Source organism: Carlito syrichta, unplaced genomic scaffold, assembly GCF_000164805.1.
Source record: "Carlito syrichta isolate Samal-C Ts95f unplaced genomic scaffold, Tarsius_syrichta-2.0.1 Scaffold1622, whole genome shotgun sequence".
NCBI lineage: Eukaryota > Metazoa > Chordata > Mammalia > Primates > Tarsiidae > Carlito > Carlito syrichta.
The window spans coordinates 8,733-15,116 of record NW_006945718.1 but is presented as its reverse complement, the minus strand read 5'-3'; the positions used below and the strand labels follow the sequence as shown (position 1 = coordinate 15,116).

Sequence of the window (6,384 nt, the reverse complement as noted above, 5' to 3'; positions counted from 1 at the left end):
GGTGAATGGTAATTAAGTCCAAGTCTATTTCACGGCACTTCTTATGAGTCTCCCATAAAATTGTGTGGTTATTTCACCAAAAGAACTGCATACAGAATCTGCATGTACATTATTCGCAATTAGCAGATTGTTCTAACTTTAATGCTTCTCTGTTTCAGTTTCTTACAGAGACCAAAAATGGAAAAGATAAGGACCAACTGGTTACTAAAGAAAAAGGGAAAAAAAGAAGTCAAATCTGCCAGACTATAAAAGCCAAATTAAGTCTAAAATGCTAAGTTAGAGCTACCAGAAAACAGATGTGTATAATCTAATATCAGCTGAGATAGACAATTAAAAAATACATTAACCATTTAATGCCATAATTAGGGAACCTTTGAAAAGACCTGACTCCTGACCAACAATTAAGACCCCTTTCTAAAGCCCTGTGAGAAGAGAAAAAAAGAGAATAAAAACTTCACATAAAAAACTCCAATGAAACTGCTGGGAGGGGGGCAGAGAAGCAGGATAGGCAGAAGTGACAGTCTGTGTGGGGATGGGGGGGCACACCTCATCAATAAGGGTACCTGCATAATGAATATTTGTATACCTAACCCTGAGTTGTATCCCACATCTTTAAAGTTAAAAAACAAAAACTCCAATGTCTCCATTCTAGGGGTGGACTCCTCCTAGCCTGAAGGCTAGAGCTATGGCCGAGGTTGTCTTATACAAGCAATAAGAGGCAATCTGAGGCCCCACGTGAAGCTCAAAATTCATTGGAGTCCAATAAACAGAAGACTTTAGTGTTAGGAGACACAGGCACAGAATGCACTTTAGTTCATAGAAACCCAGAGAGATTCCCTGGTAAGTGGGCAGCTATAGATAGTTATGAGGAGTGAACAATCTGAGTAGAACAAACTTCTCCTTGGTATCAAGTAGAGTACCCGACTTACTCCATTGTTTTCATCTTTTACAATAAATATTTTGAGATTTGACTTTTATTTCTAGTGTGAACCTTTAATTTTGACAAAATGAATTTTACAAACACATTTTTCATTCTTAAGTTCCCAAACTTTCACTTATTTAAAAAATCAAAGACAATCATCAACAGGGGTACCTGTGTAGTCAATGTTTGTGTACCTAATCCTGAATTGTATCCCACATCTTTATAATAAATTTTTTTAAAAAGTCAAAGACAAGACAGCCTAGACTCCAAAATTTAAGTTATGAGTAAGACCATTACCCAATTTTCAAGTTATATATGCTAGCTGCATTTTACATACCATGAAAGTAATAGGCAATCTAGAAAAGAATTTTCTTCTGGTTACACTCACCACGCTTGTTCACTTGACTGTCTGTGCTTGTCCTGCTCCCACAGAAATACTCTGATTACCCAGAATCCTTTGCCAAATGAGATTGGTGTCCCAGGCCCTGGTTTCCCATCTCACTCAGGTCAATGCCAAAGATGTAAAATTTAGTGCGGATACACATGACTTAATGTTACCAAGTGTAGACTTTTAGCCAATGCTGTAGCAGTTACAATGGGGCCAGAGGGAAGAACAGTGATTACTGAACAGAGTTGGGGAAGCCCCAAAGTAGCAAAAGATAGTGTGGCTATAGCATAGTCAAATGTCTTAAAAGACAAATATAAAAACATTGGAGTCAACTTGTTCAGGATGTTGCCAATAACACATATAGAGAGGCTGAGTATGTCACCACCACTGCTACTGTGTTAGCACACTATTGGCAAGGAAGGCTTTGAGAAGATCAGCAAATACACTAATCCAGTGGAAATCAGGAGAGGAGTAATGTTAGCTGTTGACATTGTCATTGCTGAATTTAAGAAGCAATCCAAACCTGTAACAACCCCGGAAGAAATTACTCAGGTTGCTACAATCTCTGCAAATGGAGACAAAGAAATTGGTTGCATCATTTCTGATACAATGAAAAAGGTTGGAAGAAAGGGTGTCATCACAGTAAAGGATAGAAAAACACTGAATGATGAATTATGAACTATTAAAGGTATGAAGTTTGATCAAGGCTATATTTCTCCATATTTTATTAATATATCAAAAGGTCAGAAATGTGAATTCCAGAATGTCTATGTTCCACTAAGTGAAAAGAAATTTTCTATTGTCCAGTTCTTTGTGCCTGCTCTGGAAATTGCCAATGCTCACTGTATGTACTTTGTAATAATTGCTGAACATGTTAGTAGAGAAACAGTGCACTCATTTTGAATAGGCTAAAATTTGGTCTTTAGGTTGTAGCAGTCAAAGCTCCAGGTTTTGGTGGTAATAGAAAAAAAAAGGCTCAATTATATGGTTATTGCTGTTGCTACTAGTAATGTAGTGTTTGGAGAAGAGGGGCTGACCTATTAAAGATTTTCAGTTTCATGTCTTTTGAAAAGTTGAAGAGGTCATCATGAACAAAGATGATGCTATGCTCATGAAAGGAAAAGGTGACAAGGCTCAAATTGTAAAACATAGTCAAGATAGAATTGAGCAGCTAGATGTCACAACTAGCAAATATGAGAAAAAGTAGCTAAATGAACATCTGGCAAAGTTCTCAGATGGAGTAACTGTGCAGAAGTTTGGTGGGAAAAGTGACACTGAAGTGAATGAGAAGAAAGCCAGGATTACAGATGCCCTTAATGCCACACAACTAGCTGTGGAAGAAGGCTTTTTTCTGGGCAGAGGCTGTGCCCTGCTTCAGTGCATTCCAGCCTTGGACTCATTAATGCCAGCTAATGGGGATCGTAAGTTTGGTATAGAAATTGTTAAAAGAACAGTAAAATTCCTGCAATGGCCATTGCCAAGAATGCAGGTGTTGCAGAGTTCCTCAGAAATTGGTTATGATGTTACAATGAAAGGTTTTGTGACTATGGTGGAAAAAAGGAATCACTGACCCAACAAAGATTGTAGAATGGTTTTACTTTCTTTCTGTTAACTACAGCAGTTATGGTCAAAAAAAATTCTAGAGAAAAGAAGGACCCTGGAATGGGTCGAATGGGTGGAATGGGAGATAGGATGGATGGAGGCATGTTCTAACTCCCGGGGTAGTGCTTTGCCATCATTAATGAACTGAGACAGTGTCCTCACCAATAACCTCAGTGACTTCAACTAAAGAAATGACTGAAGAAAAGACTGGCTGGTTAGGAAGATTACTATAATTATCAGTTACTGGCTTCAGTTGACAATATATAATTGTTTATTGTCATTGTCCATGCCTAAATATTATTTTTATTTTAAAAAAAACATTTGTACATTCCTGATACTGGGTGCAAGAGCCTTCAACTTAAATTCCTGAGGCATTTTTACTACTATTTTGTCAAATCAAGATTTTAGTGCTAGCCAGGCTCAGTGGCTCAGCCTGTAATCCTGTGCTTTGGGAAGCTGAGGTTAAATGGATTGCCTGAGCCCGCAGGTTCGAGACCTGCCTGGCCAACTTTGCGAGACCTCATCTTTACAATAAATCAAAAAATTAGCCGGGTGTGGTAGCACATTCCTGTAGTTCCAGTTACTTGGAAGGCTGAGGTGGAAGGATCACCAGAGCCGAGAGGTCAAGGTTGCAGAGGATGGGAGCATGCCACTGCACTCCAGCCTGGGCGACAGAGTGAGACTCCAAATCAAAAAAAAAAAAAAAAGACTTTAGTGCTTGGCACCACCAGATGAGAAGTTAAGAAGCAGCCTTTTTATGGAGAGTAAAAATAACTGTACAAAGTAGAGAAATATCAAATTTGTTTTAGAATAAAAATTAGTTTGATTAATTAGAAAGTTACTTTTTCCCCTGATGTTTTATACTAAACTTAAAATGTGAAGCTTGAGTTCTTTTATTTTATTATATTTCTCAAATAAAATCATTAACTATCTTATGATGTAATTACAAATCATACCTATAAGGCCTCATTGAAGGGACCACAAAGAGAACATTTAAGTTAAAAACCCATGGTTAGTATTTGGAAGAGAAACTATTAAGATTCAAGCTTGATGATAAAGCAAGCCCGCTTCAGTGAAAGTTTTAAGAGAAAATTATGAGTCCCAACTCCTAAGGAGATTACACTGCTATAGACTGGAACATAAATGCCCAAGAAGACAGATGACAAATATCCTTTAAAGTTTGTGAATCTTTAAATGCAAGCTGGTAAAATAAGACTGTATTGAATTTTATGATATTCTATGCTTATTGGATACAAGAAAGCACAAAATCAACATTTTTCACATTATCCAATTATTATTGGAATATCTTGAAAATTAAATAAATATAAGTGCTTTTTGTTTCTGAGTCATTTGGAAAAATTATCTAAAAAACCCTAGTTAGATATAGATTTAGACAAATAGTAACTGTACACATAATCTTTTATAGTATGACATCAGTTTCTCCATTTGCAAAATTAATAGAGACTAAGATGAATACTAATTTGGATCTATTTGGTCTAAAGCAGTTCTTTCCTCCATTGAGATATGAGTAATAATTATAATATGTAATGCCTAAACACTGTGTAATGAGTCTGAAAACACTAACTTAAACAAATATATTAACCTTGTAGCATGAGTTAGAGTGAGTGTTCTATAAAACCAGACATTTCCTCACAATACATGCAGTATGAATGGGATTTGACACCTGGGTGGGTACAAACAGACTTGGCTTCTTCTGTTTCTGTTTCTTTCAACCACAGCTACCAGTGTCAACTCAGTAAATGTTTTATTTGGAAAGGGGATGTATAGGAACTTACTTCAGGGAAGCTCTTCTGAGCATCATTCTGCCTGGTCACCTGCAGTCACCTGCATGGAAAAAGGATGACCAGGAAAAGAGATGGCTTCAGGATCCCTTTCAACTATGGTCTAGAGGTGTCTTCAGGCAAGTTCCATTCACAATCTTTTTCTTTTAACTTCTCTTCTTTGAGTGATTATGCAATTTATTAATCTCAAAAAAATTATAAATGATTCTATTTGGCATAGCAATGCCCATTTATTTGGGTAATCACTTTTCATTTTAATCTCTCTGCATGTACAGGAACAAACCATCTGGAAAAAGAGCTGAAATGAAGCCAGGCAGGTCTGCTGTTACATTTAATTTAGACCATTTTTATATGATGTAAATTGCATTTGAACCTCTGATTACTCTCAAATCACTGACTTTTAGTTCTGCTCTGCAGTGGATTAAAGCTTGAATACTGATGAAAGATATATGTTGATTTGTGTTTCTGACTTAAAGTGTTTGTATCATTCAATTGAAAAGAATAAATTCAATCAAGTGCCAAGTATAGTCTGTGTATACAGGATGTTGTAGAGAAAAAAAGAAAGTAATATATTGTTGTATACCATTGGTCCCTTAAAACCTAGTGAAGAAAAGAGACATGCACATTGTCAATAATACACCACCAGAATACAATGACTTGTATTCTAGGAGTCTGTCCTCTTCATTCTTTCTGGCCCAATTATAGTCAGTTCTTTCCATCAATTCTCACTGAGAGTATCACAACAATTTCCAAGTTGATCCCTTTTCCTAGCGACCTACCCCCTTCAAATAATCTGTAAGAATGTTCTTAAAGCACAAACTCCCTCTTGCTTTTATCTTGACGCGAAACCTCTTATGATGCACCATTGCTTTTAAAAAATACATAGCACAGAAGGCCATGCCCTGTGCAAATAAATTTATTTTAAAATAAAAATTAATCACCCTCAGAAACAATCACTACTTTAAATGAATATATTGTCTATGCACACCATAATTTATACACATACCCACACAGATGTACACACACAAACACACAGATACATACATGCTTCCCTCTTTCTAGAGCATCCTTGAATTTTCAGAGGTTGGATAATTTAATTATTTGTTTAAATGTTTTATTTATCGTTGTAAATTTAATAATATCCAGAATATCGTCTCGAATAAAACCTAAGTGTTCTATAGTTTATCATATAAATAACTTTCCTAATATAAATGTACATTTTTACAGAAGAGAATAAAAAAGAAATTATTTTTACAAATTGTGATTAAAGAAAATCTTTTGAAGGAAATCATGTATTAAGCTTGCCTTGAAAAATGAGAAGGTTCTTCAAAGGCAAAGATGGGGGGATAAATAAAATAAGGTGTCTCTAAAGAGAAGAGACTGATGTCACATTTTTCTCCCCATTTCTTCTGCTTTCAGACAGGGCAATCTCCCTGATGTACAAAAATGAGAGGAATAGTCTGTGTTAGAATTCTGGTTCTGCATCTCCCATGAGATACCATCAGCTGCCCACTCCCTCTCCCTGCCTTCTCTCTCTTACCTACAAAGTTCTAGTTTTCTCCATGGCAGCAAGATGGCCAAGATTAAAAAAAAATCATGCTTCTTAAATTTGTTTGAAGTTATTCATGACCATTTATCACATGTTAGACAAAGACACATAAGCACAATTC

The 6,384-nt window shown here is 36.1% G+C and overlaps 1 pseudogene; it reads left to right on the top strand.

The window, feature by feature from the left end:
* The first annotated feature begins 1,260 nt into the window (after positions 1 to 1,260).
* On the top strand, positions 1,261 to 3,023 carry LOC103257930 (annotated as a pseudogene).
* The last annotated feature ends 3,361 nt before the right edge of the window (positions 3,024 to 6,384 follow it).